Genomic DNA, 19,967 nt, shown 5'->3' with positions numbered 1-19,967 from the left:
CGGGGCCCACAGCAGGTGAGGCGGGGCCAAGCGCCGCGGGTTTCTAAGCGGAGGAAGCTCTGGGCGTTTGCGTTCTGGTCTTGCAGCGGTGGCCGCGCGCTCCCTGAGGAGTCGAACTGGAGGAGGGGACCGTTTAGGAGTGCGAGAGTCTAAAGACGCTGCCAGGTTGGCGTTAAAACCTTTTGGTTATCGGAAGAGGACAGCTGTATAATAGAGCCATAGTGGGGGCTGTGGGATTGACTCAAATGAAGGGAGGGAGCTGGAGTGGGAGGGGATAAGCCCTGGGACGACGGAAATCATCCTTTTGGAAAGAGCAAGGGCTGGGGAGGGAGGGAATGAGCAGTCCCTTGGAACTGAGAGGCAGCTTGGCTGAGCTTGCTGTCCTTTGGAAAAGCAAAACCAAAATACTCAGATTAATATGGGAGAACAACTTCTGTAGCCCAGATGCTAACAAAGATCAAGAGAAAACAGAAAAGACTAATCAGGTTTACTGATGGAAAACAATTCCTCAGGCAGTATAAATAAGGGAAGCATGGAACAAACAAGTAGAAGGAGCCTCTTTTAAAAATGGGACCTGGTATTCGGTAAAGACCTACGTGCAGACAGGAGAAGGCAGTGTGCCCCGGTTACTGCGACATGTGAGTGCAGGGCCAGGGCGTGGAAATCCTAGAGCAGACTGGGACTCCTGTTGTACTCCACATATGGAACTTCTCACAGATAGCTGAGATGACACTTTGGCATAAACCAACCCAAGGTCTGACCTCAAATGTCAAAAATAATAGTAGTAATAAAAATACAGGGAAATATCAAGCTTCACAAATGAACAATTTCATTCCCAGTTGGGGATTAGTAACGCGTTCAGTCTCTTCATTTCCCATACTATTTTGGTAATATTTAATAGATCTATTTTAACATTTTAAAAATAAATGTCTTGCTTAGATCCTTTACTGGTGAAAATCAAACAGTAGACGACTGTTAGCAGAATAAATTTCAAATCATTTAACTTTGAGGTGAAATGTGGCCTCTAACTCCTCATCACTCTTCTACTTTGGCCCGTAGTAACCCTAACCCAGTCCGAATGGCCACGCTTGCTTTTGCTTGGGCGCTTCAGTAACTATGCTTATTCCATTCCTTCCCTCACAGTGTCCTTTACCCAACCACCCCACTTACTACTTACAATTTTTCTGACTCTTGAAATTATCTGATCATCCTGGTCTCAATTCAGATGTGTACATTCTTCTGTAAATAACTCCTGAGTTTCCCTAGCCAGAATGTATTGCTCCAGAACTATATCATTTGTACCAATATTCAGCCCTTTAGGTTGTATATTTTCTGCTTTCTGTTTCAACTGGTTGACTCCTGTACCCTATTCAAAACTCCTTCGAGTCATGAGTAGCACTCAAGTCCCCTTTGTAAGTACTATATCTCCTTTGAAATGAGTTGAACCTTTAACAATGGGGCTGATACAGAGCCTCGTCTCCTCCACTGAGGTTCATTCCCAAACAGGGATCCTCTTCTGACATAACTTCCTGTAAAATCTGGATTGTGCCTCTACGTGGTCCCTGATAGAGGAAGAGGACCCATGGCCTCCAACCTCATTTATGAGAGAGTAGAGTTGGGGGAGAGGGGGAGCTGACTCCAGAGATTCCTATCTATTTGCAGAGGGGACCCTAGAATTTACGGTTAGTAAACACAGCTAGTAGATGTACAGAACATTTCTCAGAACAAAGTGTGTGGGTAGGGTTATTTCTATGGATCCAAAGTATATCATGATGCAAGGGCAAGGTGAGTCAGAGAGAATTAATGCACGAACATCTGCCAGGCAAATATTCTTCCAATATTGTTTTCAGATTTTGAAATATCAATATGATCATTTTCACTTTACAGAAGAATGAATTCAGGTACAGACATTGTGGCCTTTCAGCTCTGCCCCATGCATCTGTGCTGAAGCAGTGGGGATGCAGCTAGCCTCCCAGCGTTCTCAGATGAACTTTCAGACAAATTCATTTTGAACAGACATCTTTTCATAGTGGTAAAATATGAATGCATTAAAATAAAACAAGAGCCACAACTGAACAACTCAAATCATTGGCAGAAAGGGTGGTAGGTAAATGGCACTATTAAAAATGAAGAGAGTCTTATTTCCTGTGAACTAAAAATGGATAGCTCCAATTATTGCTCCTTCCACACATGAAGATGGTACAAAGTTAGTAAATTATAAATAATGCATCCGACCATAGAAGGGATGAGCTATATGCTATGTTATTGTACATTAAAAACCTTTATGAGTGTGGCAAGAGACACATGTACCAACAGCTGCTAAATTCAGAATCCTGGAGCAGCATCTCATTTTAATGTAAGTGAAGAACAGTGCAGTCTATTGCTCTGGGGATTTCTTTCTATATAAAAGGATCTTAAATCTACATGAGGTTTTACTCCGTGATTTCAAAGTACTTATGAGAATCTGTTTTCTTTATTTGCCTATCTTTCAACCTACCCGCAACCACCTATCTTACAACAGAAACAGTGCTTTCTAGAACAGATTCTCCAGAATAGAAGCCTTTCTCGTGCTCCTTCCCCTCCTTTCTTCCTTCCTTTCTCTCTCTCTCTTTTTTTTTTTTTTTTTTAATTCTTCTTTTTAAAATTTTACTTATCCAACATCTATCCCAGAGCCTGGCACTTTTTATTAAATGTTTGGTGAATGTTAAACATGAATTATCGTCCCCATTTTATGACAGAAGAGAAAAAGTCATGAAAGTCTAAAGTAGGTTACTACATTCTAAGCAGAGTCATACACTCTTTCTCCTGACTGTGCTGAGAAGCCTCTTACCGCACAACCCATAATTGGAGCTATGCCTTGAGGTGACTTAGTTCAAGTGAAACATGAAACTGGAAAGTCATACATTTTCAAGAGAATTTCTGCATTAATTGTGTATGTCAAGATAGGCAAATTCAAGCTCTGGGCCTGAGAACGATAAAGTACAAGCCATAAAACAAGCCTAGACACTGCATAAAGTCCCTGATCTAAAATCACATTTGTCCATGATCTGTTATTCTGGCGGTTTTTAAATAAATGGGGCCAAGACATTCAAGAACTAGTTGCTGTGCATTCAGCAACTCATATGCGCAGGTCTCCAATACCTGGGCTTTCACGCAGTATAGCCATTTGAATATGGAGATGGCTTTGTTATTCTCCTCATAGCATAACCCTTCTTTGCTATGGCTTTGCCCGTGAATGCTCAGATGCAGATTTCTTGAACCACTTACCAGGGCCAGATGTATATTATATCGATCCACTAGCAATATTAGAACTAGTGTCTGCCCCAGAGGTTAGGGATATAGCAGCTGTGACTGTTTAGAAACAGATACCAAAGTTAAGCTGCAAATTTTATTGCCCAATTGGCCAGCAGTAATAGGCCACACCAATAATAAAGACAAAACCACAAATTTAAAGCAGGCAGTAGAGTCTGGAAATACGCTTTTTTTTTTTTTTCTTTTTTCCCCCGCAATTGCTTTGAATACAAAACATCTCAAAATGACAGGGATTTTGCCTGCAGAGTTGCTAATGAAGATGTGGCTGAGAGTGTTTCTTGAGTTTGTTTATCCAGCTGCACAAGAGTCAGTATGACAGTAACTAGATTTATTAAAACTTAAAAATACCAAAGCCAAATTTGGGGGAAAAAGTTTCCCCATAAATCTACTAAAGTCTTGAATTCATAAATGAGAAGCTTTATTGCTACCATATTTGCTTACATACAGTTTAGCTTTTGATATGAAAGAAAATTTTAAACAAAGTAAAACTTGCAAAGGGATCATACGATGGTTTCTCCAGGGCTCTTCCACCCTCCGTTTCTCCTGGCCTGATGTCCTTACTCCAGTGTTTCTCAACAGGACATTTGGCAATATCTGGAGAAATTGCAATATTGGTCTTGGATAGTGGGAGGGACTGCTGGAATCTAGTGAATAGACATCAGGATGCTACTAAATATCCTGCAATGCACAGGACAACTTCCCGTCCCCTCTTGTCTCACAAAACAAAGAATTATCCAGCCCGGAAAGTCAGTTGCTGAGAATGAGAAACTCTGACCCATCCCACTGGCTCTAAAAATTGATTATGTGCAAATTGTTGGTAATTCAAATCAATTTCTAAATTGTCCACCTGACTTGCCAATTACCTATTTGCAGTTTGTTCTAGAGCCAGCCGTTATGGCTAAAATGTACGGGTCCCTCCAAAATTTATATGTTGGAACCAATGTGGTAGTATTAAGAGGTGGAGCCATTTGGGAAGTCCTTTTCTCATGAATGACATTAGTGCCTTATAAAAGAGGTTGAAGATAGTGCTTTGGTCTCTTTTTGGCCTTTTGGTCTCAGTCCATTTTGTGCTCCCGTAACAATACCTGACCCTGGGTAATTTATAATGAATGGAAATTTATTTCCTCAAAGTTTTGGAGGCTGGGAAGGCCAAGGTCAAGGTGCTGGCAGATTAGGGCCCAGTCTTTCTGCTGCAAAGATGGCACCTGAATGCGGCAGCCTCCAGAGAGGAAGGACATTATATCTTCACATGGCAGAAAACCCACTCTCAAAAGCCCTTTTTATGGAGCATTAATCCATTCTTCGTGAACTAAACAGCTTTCTCATTTGGCCACACCTCCCAACACTGTTGCACTGGGGATACGTTTCCAGCACTTGGACTTTGGGGAACACGTTGAGACCACCGCACCCTCCATCTCTTCCTCCACATGAGGACACAGTGTTCATTTCTTTATTTCCTCTTCCACTGTGTGAGGATGCAGCAAGAGATGTCATCTTGGAAGCAGAGAGTAAGCCCTCCCCAGACACAGCATTCTGCTGGCACCTTGATCCTGGAATTTCCTGCCTTGAGAACTCTGAGAAATAAATTTCTGCTCTGTATAAATTACTTTATCTATGGTATTTTGTGATAGCAGCAAGGACAGACTAAGATACTAGCTCTTACTAATTTATTCACAGATGACTTTTTGTTGTTTACCAGGTACTGGGTCCATTTTTCTTCATTTGACCTAAGACACTTCTAAACCCAGCTGTCTCACCTCTTATAAAAACTTGAGCTGTGCCGACAGGCATAATTGGCAGTAAACTAATTACTACCAAATAATATTTGGAATGATGTGTTTTTTCGGGTTATCAGAAATGCCCTTCTGATGTTGATGTTAATAAGAGAATGTCCCTTTGCCCCAAATCCCTGTACATATCATGCACCCCAATTACCTTTACTATCTGATTTATTTCCATTGGAACAGTGTTTTTCAAATTACAATTCTTAGACTACCAGTATCAGAAAGTTCATGGTGCCGTTAAAAATGTCAATTATCAAATCTGTCTCAGCCTTATGAATTAAGAATCTTAGTGTGTAACCTGGTATTCTGTACCTTAAAATGTTCCTCAAGTGCCTAACACGTTTTAAGAGTCACTGTTTGAACATAATTCTCATTCTTTTCTCCTTGCCACACACACCTGTGTCTGAGGGCTTGTTTGGCTACGTACCAGAAACATTCTCAGGCTGGCAGAAGCATAAGGACTGACTAGGGTTAGGAACTGGTGTTGCAGAATAACTCAGAAACATGTATGTAGCTATTTTGTAGCGAGTTTAATAGTCTTATGTTTAAATTATTTATTAACATGTGAGGAAGTGAGATATTAGAGTCAAGCCATAAAGGCAAATAAGATGTATAAAACAGAAAAGAGAAAAAAGTGAATACAACCTAGAAACAATGAAAGTTGCATTTTTAGGGGCTAGTTGATTAAATGGCAGTTAGCAGAGGAGATTATTGCCCAGAAAACAGTGAGACTTTAGCTGTAGAGCAGAAGTGACAGGTTCCTCTGTAGAGTGTTGACCACTAACCCTCCATCAGCACCCGTATCTTACTCAGATCTAGCCAGTATCATATTTCCTGAGTAGGCTTCCTTTCTGGAAAGCCACTAAAAGATTCCTCTTTCCATCCATCCATCCGAGGCAGGGAGACTTCTCCGTCTGCTCCTGAGCATTTGCTTCCTTCTCTTTTTCTGAGAATCAATTTCACCTGCTCCTTCCTGGTGATACAACATGGCTATCCTTCAGCACAAGTTTATATCGCTTTGACTCTACCATCAGGCAGAAATTAATTGTCCTTTTTGAACCTCAAATCCAAATTCTCAGAAAAGGTGTTTTCATAGCAGAGTCGAGAGTTTCATCGTGACTCCAGCAGCAATGGAAAGCAGTTCAGGGTCGTACAGTTCAAATATTGCTACAGGGGCTGACATTCGTGGGGTCGGGATATCAATCATCTTAGGGAGAGAGAGCTGGCTTATACCTTATATCTGTTATAAAATGACACAAACCAGAGAGCCGTGCACCCCCAGGGAAGCATATAAAAGCAGTGTTTTTGGTGGTGAGTAGTTGAGGTGTTGGAGGTTGAGGTATGGTGGGATAGTGAAAGGCTGGGTGGAAGGAAAGGTTCAAAAATGCCCACACTTGATGTAAACAGGCTGACTCCTCTTTCTTATCCCCTGAAAATTATTCCTTTTGTAGAATGTATTAAATTTACCTAATTAGAAGAATCACCTAGAATTACTTGTTAAAAGTACGAAATATGAGATCCAAAACCCTACTTGAAGGTAGAGTGAGGAAGGAAATATAAGAAACCTGTATATTAAAAATTCCATTATGGTCCTGCAAAATTAACAAATCACCATTAGATAACCTTTTAAAATATTACCAGCTACCAACATCTCCCTCCCTAAACCTGCTGCCCCCACCAACATCCGAGCCGCTGATCACCGCCACATTCTAGTTGTATGAGATCAGTTTTTAAAACATCCACACGTGAGTGAGTTCATGCAGTAGCTGTCTTTCTGTACCTGGCTTATTTCACTTAACATAATGTCCTCCAAATTCATAGATATTGTTGCAAATGGCTAAATAATATTCCACTGTGTATATGCACCACATTTTCTTTATCCACTCATCTACTGATGGACACTTAGGTTGAGTCCATAGCTTGGCTATTGTGAATAGAGCTGTAATGAACATGGCAGTGCAGAGACATATATCAGTGTCTCTTTGACATGATATCACCACAAAAATAATAACTATATGTGATGCATAGGTTAATTAGATTTAGTCAAACTGTAATCTACATATACTTCAAAACATGATATTTTACATGATGCTTACAATTTTACCTGTCAATTTCTTTTATTTTATTATTCTATTTTATTTATTTATTTTTTTGAGACAGAGTCTCACACTGTTGCCTGGGCTGGAGAGCAACGGCACAATCTCAGCTCACTGCAACCTCTGCCTCCCAGGTTCAAGTGATTCTCTGCCTCAGCCTCCCCAGTAGCTGGGACTATAGGTACATGCCACCACACTTGGCTAAGTTTTGTATTTTTAATAGAGACAGGATTTTGTCATGTTGGCCAGGCTGGTCTCAAACTCCTGACCTCGGGTAATCTGCCTGCCTCGGCCTCCCAAAGTTCTGGGATTACAGGTGTGAACCAGTGTGCCTGGCCTTACCTGTCAATTAAAATAACAATAATAACAATAATAATAATAATAATTATAATAATTGGCTACCTACTTAAAATAGAACATAATTTTGTTTCAGATCCAAAGAGTAAAGTTTGATAGAGGTGGGAGGTAGCACACACTTTCCCGCTAGGTAATTTATGTGGGTGAAGCCAGCCAGGTGCTTGTTGCCATGTGGAACGTAAGGAACCATGTCATGAGATAACCTGATCTTGCAAAGAAAGTAAGAAATCTGAACTTGTATGGGAAATTATCTGATTTTTATAATGGCTTAACTTGTTTTGAAAACTCTGTGAATGCCAAATAAAATGGATTCAAATCATAAACTGCAAAGTTTTGACTTCTGATTGTGAGCTGGATGCATGCAAATACATTTCCTGATTTTGCTTATGCTAGTTCAACACCCCAGGAATTCAACTTCCCATTTTAATGCTGGGAAAAAAAATACTGTCCTTTCTTTTAAGTTATCTACTACTATAACTCCTCTCAGTCTGGAGCAGTCAAAGACTGCTGATGTATTCAAGCAATCTTACTTATTCCTGCAGTTGTGTATTAAGTTTTATTTCCTTAATTCAATAAATATTCACTGAGTGCTCAATAATGCACTGTGCCAGACGCTGAAAAACCTCAAGGGGAAAAAATATTCTTTGCCAAATGGAACTTACAATCTTTGGATAGAAGAGGCACAAAAGGCATGAATTATTACTTAATTTTTTCTGTATTTTAATCATTACTTCATCATATTTAAAGGGCTTTGAAGGTTCATCTATATACTGATTCCATTATTTTCAAGAGCACGTCTAATGTGATGAGGATGGAAGATTGGTAACGACTCAGAAGCTGGGAAAACAGGTAAAAACCCAAATGTTGTAAGAAATCACTAGGATGTTTGCATTTTGTCAGGGGTGCACTTTTCTGTTCTAATACTGGAGCCCAGCCAGGCACAAAGCAAGCTGGCTGACTGCTGCAGAGAGGAATGCGGGAACCTCTCTTGCTGACCTGTTTCCAGAGTTTCCAGCACAGCTAGCCAGAGACTTCCTATAGACAATGAGGAAATTCAAAAACAAAGAATCTGTAGTAGGTTGGCTATTTCTCTAGGAGCCCTTGGGGAAGAGACTGAGCCATTTTCCTGCAGCTGGCTGCAAAGCAGGCCACTGAAAAGGATCAGTATGAAATAACAGGGCATACCATTGGTATATGCGTCACTGTGGGCCAAAGCTTTTTGTCATGGGATTCAATCAAACTCAAAATGCAAGATGAAAGTCATCTCTCTTTGATAACCATTTTAAGAATAATACATGGAAAAGAAGTGAACAGAACCATGTTTTCCAAAGTCCCGATGCTAAAAATCACAAAATCTTAGTAATTCCTGAGCTGGAAATGCAGACTGCTTGGCCTGGGATCAAGTCTAGAATTTGATGTTCTTAGCAGGTACATTGAGTGGTTAATATCAGCAGAGAAGCTTAGGAAATACTGAAGTTGAAGGATAAAGGATGATTCCCTCCCTGTAATGGCATTACTCTAAGTTACCTACTGTGTGTTGTCCTGGGCTTACTTCTGGTCAATTCTCATAGGTTTATGGTTACACGCTGGATTTTGGGGTGAGATGATCCTGAGGTTGGATCCAAGCTCTGAGATTATGTTGTAAGTTTCTGGGAGGTATTGGGCCGGTTACTTACCTTTTCTGAATAGAGATGCCCTCCTGTGTAAAATGGATTTACAATATAACTAACTGTATAGGGTAGTTGAGAAGCTTAAATGAGAACAGGCAGGTACGTTTCTCAGTACAGAGCTTTAAGGATTGTTACACTTTAAAAACAATTTTACATACTTTATTTCATTTAGTCTTTTTAACAATCATGTGAATGATATGTGATTAACTCAATTTTGTGTACCAAAGAACTGAGAAAGAGAAATTTGGAATAGAAAATACCATAACTTAAGACAGTGTGACAAAAATAGTATTCCAATGTCTACCAACTTGCTTTCTGAACTTGTCTAATTTTAAAGACTGAGACTATTTGAAGGAAACATGTAGTGCAGTTCCTTCACTTTACTGGTGAAGAATCTGAGCTCGATGTGTGAGAGCGACAAAAGGCCTGCTGGACCAGAACACAGGTTTCTTTACTACCCATCTGCAGCCATGCCACTACATTGTAGACGATGCTATTTGTTTTTAAGCATATTCAGTGATATATTAAGTTGTTTCTTTAGATCTTAAAAAAAAACCTCATAAAGTGGCTGGGCGTGGTGGCTCACGCCTGTAATCCCAGCACTTTGGGAGGCCAAGATGGGTGGATCACGAGGTCAGGAGATAGAGACCATCCTGGCTAACATGGTGAAACCCCGTCTCTACTAAAAATACACACACACAAAATTAGCTGGGCATGGTGGCGGGTGCCTGTAGTCCCAGCTACTCGGGAGGCTGAGGCAGGAGAATGGCATGAACCCGAGAGGCAGAGGTTGCAGTGAGCCGGGATCGCACCACTGCACTCTAGCCTGGGCGACTGAGGGAGACTGTGTCTCCAGAAAACATACAAACAAATAAACAAACAAAAACCTCATAAAGTAACAATTCTATATGCAGCTTATATTAGAGCAGTTTTTCAAAGAATTTTCGAGGGCCCCAAATTTTTCTGGCAGCATTTTTAAAGGCCAAGTATCTATATATCCATTACAGATCCTTTCTGAAATAGAGTTTTGATCGGGGCACGAAAATTTGCATTTTTATCAGGTTTACCAATACAAGATTAAGAATGAGCTAATTAAACCATTCTGTCCTTGGAGACAGAAATTGGGCACTGTCCTTCTTTTTTTCTTCCCATCAGTTCCAGCCAGAATTTTAGGGACATACTTTCCACTCAGTTAACTCATTGAATTGAACAGTGGTGGAATCAAATTAAGGTCAAATGTTTTAATTATATAAAAATCTATGAAGCACATGTATAGAGGAATCATTTTCAAAGATATAATATTTATAATTTACTTTGAATTACAAGCATAATTATCCTGTCAGATATATCTGTCTGCCTGGCAAATATATGTATATATGATACTTGTGAAATTTGTTACCTGCTTCACATATGTATTATACATAAAAGACAAAGAGAGATAGAGAGAGGAGAAAATCAGCTTTCAGGCCAATTTTGAAGAATGTTATCTTGGATACTAGTCATCTATTGCTGCATAGCAAATTATCACCAAACTTGCCAGCTGAAAAGAAACAAAAGCTTATTTTTTGACACAATTTCTGATCATTGACAATAAAAGCAGCTTAATTAACTGAATGGTTCTGATCTGGGTGGCTCAGAGGGTTATAGCCAAGATGTCTGTATTTTAACTGTATTACCTTGTGTGGGGTATGGCAAGGTCAGATGTAGATCGAAAAAGAGAAATGGCTGAGCATGATGGATCAGGCGTGAACACTTTGGGAGGCTGAGGTGGGAGGATTGTATGAGCCCAGGAGTTCAAGACCAGCCTGTGCAACATAGTGAAACCTCATCCATAAGAAACATTTTAAAAAAATTATCTGGTCATGGTAGTGTGCACCTGTAGCGCCAGCTACTGAGGAAGCTGAGGTGGGGAGATCCCTTGAGCCCAGAAGTTGAGGCTATAGTTAGCTATGATCAGGTCAATGCACTCCAGCCTGGCCAACAGAGTGAGACAATCTCTAAAAATGATGATAATAATAATAATAATAATTTAGAAAGAGGGAGAAACTGGAAGGAGTCCTACAGTTGTGCTATACTCACAGCTCACTGGGGAGAAATTGTAGGTCATGCAATGCGGTTCACGGAAAGCACTGGGCATTGGTCATGAGGCAGTGGGAGAAAGGGGATTGGTGGGCAAAAGTCCTTATTGTTCTTTCTGCAGGAGGGAGCAGGCAAGGCAGGGTAAGCAGGCTTGCGATCAGCCGGCTTGAGTATGTTCAATGGGCTCTGGTCAGAGGGACTGTCCCTGATTTCCTGGTACTTGACCCTGAGTGATTAGGGTTGGGGTATAGTGGTTTCCTGGTACTTGGCCTTGAGTGATTAGGGTTGGGGTATAGTGGCCCAGATTGTGAGAGCCAAAGAAGGGAGTTGTTTGGGATTTGGACTTACTCTCTCAAGAACAACTGACAGGACACTAGCTAGGGTCTCAAAATGGTTCAGATAGCATTTTAAAAACTATATTACAGCTTGCCAGGCCTACAGTTTTCTTAGGTCTTGAGTGGGGTTGAAGCAACTGCTTTCTATAGGGTTCAACCAGTGGCTGGAGGCATGAAGCCTCTGTTCTTCTTCACATGGACCACCCCCTAAGGCGGCTTGAGTGTCCTCACGGTATGACCCCTGAAGTCCTCCAGAATTAGCCTTTTGAAAGAGAAAGCAAGGAGAAAGCTATATTCCTTCGCTGGCCTTGTCTCGGAAGTCACAACCTTTTACTTCCACATTACTCTGTTCCTCAGAAGCAAGACATTTAGTCCAGCACACATATGTTAAGCCACCCCAGCATGATGGGCACTATCCTCTCAAAAAAGAGTTGGCGAAGATATTTTCTTCCAGATTAGGATTCAGATAATGCTGATTGGAGGGAAGAAAAAAATATTCAATTTATTTTTTATTTATTTTGGTCATTACAGTTTCATTATTTTTTGATATTAAAAAGTCATGGTTGAAGAAAACAAAGGTCATTTCTTTTCATTAATTTCCTATGTGATCATTAGGTAAATTCTAGAATAACATAATCAATTATCACTATATAAAACCGGGCTGGGTGTAGTGGCTCACACCTGTAATCACCGCATTTTGGGAGGCCAAGAAAGGCAGATCATATGAGGTAAGGCATTTGAGGCCTGCCTGACCAACGTGGCAAAACCCTGTCTCTATTAAAAATACAAAAACTACCTGGGTGTGGTGGCATGTGCCTGTAATCCCAGCTACTTGGGAGGCTGAGGAAGGAGAATCACTTAAACCTGGGAAGCGGAGGTTGCAGTGAGCTGAGATCATGCCACTGCACTCCAGCCTGGGCGATGGAGTGAGATTTCATCTGAAAATAAATAAATTAATCAGCCATGTAATAAAACAATATGCAAAATTATGTAGTTAAACATATTTTTATATTTATTCATTCATTTATTCAACAGGTTTTATTACAGTTCCTAGTATGTGGCAATCTCAGTGGTAAGCAATGGGTATACAATAGTAAAAAGAAGAACAGGGTTGCAGCTCTCATTGAGTTTATGGCGTAGTGCAGGAAAAAGTTCTATTGACATATTGACACTAATATATAGATAAATAAAAGCTGTGTTAAAATGAAAAAAAATTATACTACTTTATAGTAGACAGGAAATGTGGAGGAATAGTTAGAGAAGGCTTGTTGGAGAAAGTGGCAATTGGTCCTTGAGCTAAACTGTGGGAAGGGGTTGAAAAAACTCAGACCTTCCGTAATACATTGAACTTTATATCATATTTTCTAAAAGTTAAGCAATTTTAACTTATAAAGTGATTCTGAATGTTTTGCTACCTCAGGCAAATAATGTTATCCTTTTAAATATTGTTAATATTTTAATCCCCTGTCTCATTAATAGCCCTTTTTAAAAATGTGAATATTTTGCTGGACAAATATTGTGGCCTCTTTCAATATATGTTATCAGAAGTTCTATAAAATAATTAGTTTGACATTTACTAGCTTATAATCACAAGGTCCATTTCTCCCACCCTCAGTGAGTTTGTGGAATGACACTATTGCCTCCTGAGAGTCATGGGTTGCCACCTTCCCTACTGGACACAAGGAAAATATGGGAGAGAGTTCTGGTTGTACTCACATGTTGATGGAAATTTCTCTTTCTGTGGGTTGGGATACTTAGTGTGGTGGTCCAGACCTTGACCACCAGTGGTTCCTAGTGTGCAACTATTCTACTTGAGACACTTTTGGTTTTTAAAAATTGAACCTGTGGTGTGTTTTCCCAGCAAGAGGTGGAGAGAAGTATAAGTTCATGTGGATGGAATAGGAAGGGCAAATGCCTGTAGTGGGAGGGAGGCAGGCTCAGAAGAAAAACAAAAATAATTGGTTATCTAGATAGAAGGAAGCTTAGGATAATGTGATGTGATGGAAGACTAAAGATGTTCAACCATGTAAGAACTAATACATAGGTTTATATAGTATGGGGTTATATTAGCTTTCCCATTGTATCTGGATAGAAGCAGCTTAGGATAATGTGACATGATGGAAGACTTAAGATATTCAACCAAGTAAGATCTAATACATAGGTTTATAATCAATCCCATTTTGCCCAGGGTAGTATGGGGTTACGTTAAGTTTCCCATCTTAAGTATTGGTAGTGCTTCCTGCCAATCTCAAACATTTCTTGGTGGGGATGATACATTTTATAATCATGTTATATATGTTAAAGATTTTGATCTTTGTCTTAACAGTAAGAAGCTGATAAGGATTTTAAATATAAATTAACATGAATATCAGATTTGTGTTTTGCACATATCTCCCTGGCTATACTACGTAGAATAAATTGCCAGGGCACTTCTAAAGAGACTAGTCTATTGCTGTAGTTCTGGCAAGATATGGTGCTTGAATGAGATTGATGGCAGTGAAGATGGATGAATGAGACCTAGCTGGAGAAATGGACTGTCAACTCTGCACTGTAGTCCTTCCATGAACCTCTCCTAAACTGATGTGACACTTTCCATGACTAGTAAATGCCCTTTACATTCTCTTAAAAGCTAGAACCCCACTTGCACACCCAGACATGTTTCTACTTAATCTCTAGAGGAGAAATTGTTCTTTTTCCTTGAAAACTAAAATCAATAGACAGGAATTCCCTCATTGTCCAGCTATCAAGCCTGCAAGTCTACCTACATCTGCACAAAGCTTCTTTTCTTCTCAGATTACAATATGGGAGGTATCTCTCTTTTTACCTAAAGTCAATAAATCTACCTCTGATTTGGATCCTAGAAATTATCTTCTCATCTCTGCACAGCACTCGATTCCCAGATTTTATCACTTCTCACTATCCTTTTAACCCAAAGCATTCTGGTGTCTCCGCTCACCATTTCCTGAAAGGACTTCTTCTGAGGACATCAATGACATGTATGTCATTGAATTCAATAGGGCTATTCCAATTCTCATCTTACTCGACCTCTCATCAGCACATGATATTGTTGTTCACTGTACATCTTTGAAACTGTTATTTACATTGGCCTCTGAAAAGTAACTTTCCTAATTTTCACCTCTACCTCCTTTGCAGTCCTTACCTGTTGGAGCCTCAAAGAGCCTCCAGGCTCCTGGACCGTCTTCCCTTCTCACTCTTTCTTCTCACTGTACAATCTTATATATGACCACGTCTTTAACAGCCAACCATAGATAAATTTTTTACATTTATACCTCGAAATCCAGGTAATCAAATGTCTTTTTAGTAATACCAATGGAATGTCTCAAAAATCAACCCCAAAACTCAAATGGCCAAACTCAAATTTGCTAATTCCTCCTACTCTAAACCTGATCCATTTCCATTCCCTTGTATTTTGAGAAGTGTCACATACATCTAGTCACATAGCCAGAATGCCAGAATCTTTTATGCTTCCAGTATCTCATAGTTTATCTTTCATGAAGTTCTGCTAGTCCTATTCTCTAAATATTTAAAAGAGTGGTATTTGCTGTACTCTCTGATTTTCTGCAGTAGCAATGAATTGTGTGGGTATAATCATGGAGAAAGCAGATTATAAAGTCAATTCAAGATTAGGTTTCACCTTGGACACAGTACAAGGAGACTGTGGTATTTGCAGCAGTGCTACTGAAATGATGTTCCACGCATCTAGCTGTATACAGAAGGAACTATGGATATGGCAAGCTTTTGTAATGAATTTCCGATGCGGCTGACAAATGGTCTTAGAGAAAGAGCTGTACAAGTAAGCTGCAGAAAGACGAGGTGTTTTGAGAAAACAAGTGTATTAGTCCCTTTTTATACTGCTATAAAGAACGGCCCGAGACTGAATAATTCATAAAGGAAAGAGATTTAATTGACTCACAGTTCGGCATGGCTGGGGAGGCATCAGGAAACTTACAATTATGGAAGAAGGCCAAGAGGAAACAAGGCACCTTCTTCAGATCTCATGAGAACTCACCTGTCATGAGAACAGCATGGGAGAAACCACACCATGATTCAGTCACCTCCACCTGGTCTTTCCCTTGACACATGGAGATTATGGGGATTACGGGGGTTAAATTCAATATGAGATCTGAGTGGGGACTCGAAGCCTAATCACGTCACGATTCTTTCTGTTTCTTATTTTTCTTGCATTCACATTTTTATATTTCTAGTCAGACTCAGTGCTAAAAATAGACCAGTGAACCAGAGCACTAAATCCCTTGATGCCCGGGAGGCTTACCTTCATGCACAGCTAATACCTACATACAATACATACAATACCTACACATACAAAAGTATAAGATTTTATAGCAACAAATAACAGAAAGATAATAAAGCAAATTAAGAACCAAAAGAGACACTGAAATGCTAATTTAGAGATCCTTCTTGGGGGGTGATATTTGAGCCAGGACCAAAAGAAATGTCAGAATAAGGTGAGAGAATTTCAATTGATACATCAGCTGAGACACAGGCCTGGAGAGAGAAGTGCTTGGTGAGACTGAGGAAAAGCAAGAAAGCCAGTGCACCTGGAAAGCATTTGGAGGATGTGGGGTTGAGGATTTGGAGAAGTAACTAAGGACCAGATAATGCATAGCCTGCATCCTTTGGTAAGGATACTAAATTGTGTCCTCAGTGTGTTAGGAAGTTACTAGAGTGCTTTGAGCAGAGGACCAGCAAGATACAAATTATTTCAAAAATATTTCTCTGACAACTAAGTGAAGAATAAGCTATGGTGAAAAAAGAGTGGCATCAGGAAAATCTGAGCAGGATGTAGAAATTAGTAATTTTGCATGATGAAAAGGTCCAGAGCATGACCAGAGGTGGAGTAGAGGATAAATTCATTGGAATGTGGTGTTCAAGTAGCTGAGAGGCTGTGAAAGGTTCACCCACACAGAACTGTGCAAGAATTGGGTGGGAGTATTTCACCCGTAAGGAGGAATCATGGTGAGGTCCCTATTGAAAACCATGAGGGACAGAATGTGATAGAGTTAAATAGGTAATACCCCAAGAGCTCAAAAACAAAAATAGACAAATGGGAGTATGTTAAATGAAGAAGCTTCTGCACAGCAAAGGAAACAAGCAACAGAATGAGAAAACAACCTGTTGAATGAGAGAAACTATTTGCCAATTATTCATCTGAAAAGGGACTAATATCTAGAATGTACAAGAAACTCAAACAACTCAACAGTAAAAAATCAAATTACTCCATCAAAAAGGACATGGAAAGACATTTACTTAAAAAGACATAAAAATGTCCAACAGGTTTATGAAAAATGCTCCACATTGCTAATCATCAAGGAAATGCAAACCAAATGACAATGGATATTAACTTATCCTAGTTAGAATGACTATTATTAATAAGACAACAAATCACAGATACTAGTGAAGATGTAAAGAAAACTCTTATACACTATTGGTGTGGATGTAAATTAGTACAACCACTATGGAAAACAGTATGGAGCCTTCTCAAAAAACCTAAAATAGAACTGCCACATGATCTAGTAATACCACTACTGAGTATTTATACAAAGGAAAAGAATTTAGTATATCAAAGGCACACCTTCATTGACATGTTTATTGTAGCATAATTCACAATCAAGCTAAGTGTTTATCATTGGACAAATGAATAAAGAAAACATGTACACACACAAGAGAATAGTATTCAGACATAAAAAAAGAATGAAATTCTGTCATCTGCAGCAGTGCAGATGGAATTGGAGGTCATTGAGTTCGGTGAAATAAGCCAGGCACAGAAAGACATATATCACATGTTCTCATTCACATGGGAGCTAAAAAAGTTGATCTCATAGTGGTGTGGTATAGAATGATAGATACCAGAGGGTGTGTGGTTGGGAAGTGGGCAAGAAGAAAGGTTGGTTAATTCGTACAAAACTACAGTTAGATAGAAGACATAAGTTCCAATGTTCACAGCAGAGTACAGTGACTGTAGTTAGCAATGATCTATTATATATTTCAAAGTGGCTAGAAGAGAGGACTTGAAATGTTCTTAGTTCACAGAAATGATATGTACTTCAGGTAATGGATACTCCAACTACCCAGATTTAATCATTAAACATTTTATGCATGTAATAAATACCCCATAAATGTAGAAAATATTACGTATTAATTTTAAAAGAAATCTTTGATAATAAGTGTGGCACATATTAATCATTAGATTTGAAACATCAAAAATTTAATTCAACTCTGTTTTTTTAAAAAGATACATAGGTTTAATAACTGCTTTTCTTTAGTAAAAAAAGTTGCTTTTAAAAAATGGATCTCAAACTCATGTAGATTAGCTTTTATTGTTCCCTTAAAATCAATTTTAATACTGTTCTTAATGTCATTTAAATATTTTGCATATACCGTCAAAAGGGATGGAAATATCAGTTTTAACCAAAAAGATACAAAGACCACCAAAGTTTCCTTGTGAAAAGGAAGTCACCAGGTCGCCTTTCCCTGCAGTGAATTATCATTAACGCCATTGCCAGGACTTAAGGGTTCACATTATGCCCAGGCAATGCTGATGGTAGCTTCCAGTGCTTGCTGATGAGAAATTCTGGATCATGTGGTCCACAAGAGGAAACAAAAGGTCACATGTGAATTCTACATTTTGAAATTATTTTTTATGTATCTCTTTTTGTTGTTCTCTTTTTGGCAACTTACAAAACCTCTCTTATTTTTTGTGGAAAAGTAAAGAACACTTACCAAGTGGCAAGAACTTTACACTAACAGAGGACCATTTCTTGTGAATTATACTATTAATTACAGACTTCCTGTGCCTCATGACCGAAAAAAGGCAGTTCTTAAAATGAAGGTAAAATTTGTTAGTCTTATCCATCGTCCTTTAAACTGTCCTTTCTGTGTTAGAAAGTAATTTAAAATTATGAATTAAAAATGTGTCAAATATATAACTTAAAAAATGCTTAGGGGAATTTAAAAACAGATCCAAATAATCATTTCTTTTACATTCATCTAATGAACTTAATTTCCATTATTCATTCCAGTTACTTTTATCTTTGCATTTCATACTGCTATGAATAGTATTATTCAATGTGCTTTTAATTTGGACTCGATTTTCCTTCCTAAGTACATATTATTTTTAAAGCCTCAAACTCGGTATAGTTCACAGCTTCAAATATTTTATTCTGGCTTCTTTAATTGCTATTTAAAATTTAAAACATTTAGTATGATAAAATTATCAAGACTTCAGCAAAGGGGGAAAATAATTTGCCCATTTTTTATACATATATATTTTTTCCTATATAAAAGGCTTGCTAATCTGTAATCTAACTGACTTAAATAACCTTGATACGGTTATATTGTTGATTTAATTATATCACTTGCTCTTGTGAGATCTATGAGTTTTGGATTTCAGTGGGATTAAAATAGATTTGAAAGTTAGGTGAGTTTAAAACAAATTAAAGAAATATTCAGAAACCCTTGAAGAAAATTATACCCATACATATTTTTTTAAAATTAAGCAAAATTCATTATTTTTAAGACTGTTGATGTATTCTGCAACTATATAGATTCTTTGTGTTAATAGATTTGATTTTTTAAACGTGCTTTTGTGTAATTCTGCTATTTGGTTGGAATTCTATCACTATTCCTTTCAAAAGGGTACAGGTAATGAAATTAAAAGGAAAGCCATCTAAAATCAAATTTAGTAAATATGAGTCATCCAAATGTTATACTTTACCTAATCAAAAATAAAAATTAAGCATCCATAAATATTTTATATTCTATGTATTGTTACATAATTTACATAATATAAGGATAGTTTAAAAATTGATAGTTTTATATATCTATTTGAATCTTTACTTCATTTTAAAAATTGACATATTCAAATTACCTCAATTGCTATGACCTTAGTTATAGTATATATATAAAAATCCAGAAGTTCAGAAAGTATTTTATCAGTTCCACAGAAAATTGAAATTATGTTTAAGATACTCTGAAGATCTGGTACTTACATATTTGGACAACTCTCACCTCTGGTACTTACATATTTGGACAACTCTCACCTCCACTTACTGGTTATTCTTAATGTTAGCAACTCACTTAGTCCTTCTGTAATGGCTCATAGGAAACTCCCCAAGCCCCGAATTTAATTGAATCATTCTGTATGGGAGGTCTTGTAGCCACTGCCCTAATGAAAGTCTTACTTTAATTCTGCTGGCCACTCAGCTATAGCCAACTGGGCAAGGTTCTAAGTGGTCAAAGCGCTATAATTTGTTTGAAGACCCCCCTTAAGACAGGCCTGTATGTGTGAGTCCC

The sequence above is a fragment of the Mandrillus leucophaeus genome, unplaced genomic scaffold, assembly GCF_000951045.1.
Source record: "Mandrillus leucophaeus isolate KB7577 unplaced genomic scaffold, Mleu.le_1.0 Scaffold620, whole genome shotgun sequence".
Classification (NCBI taxonomy): Eukaryota; Metazoa; Chordata; class Mammalia; order Primates; family Cercopithecidae; genus Mandrillus; species Mandrillus leucophaeus.
The sequence above is the reverse complement of the archived record's forward strand: the minus strand, read 5'-3'. Positions refer to the sequence as shown.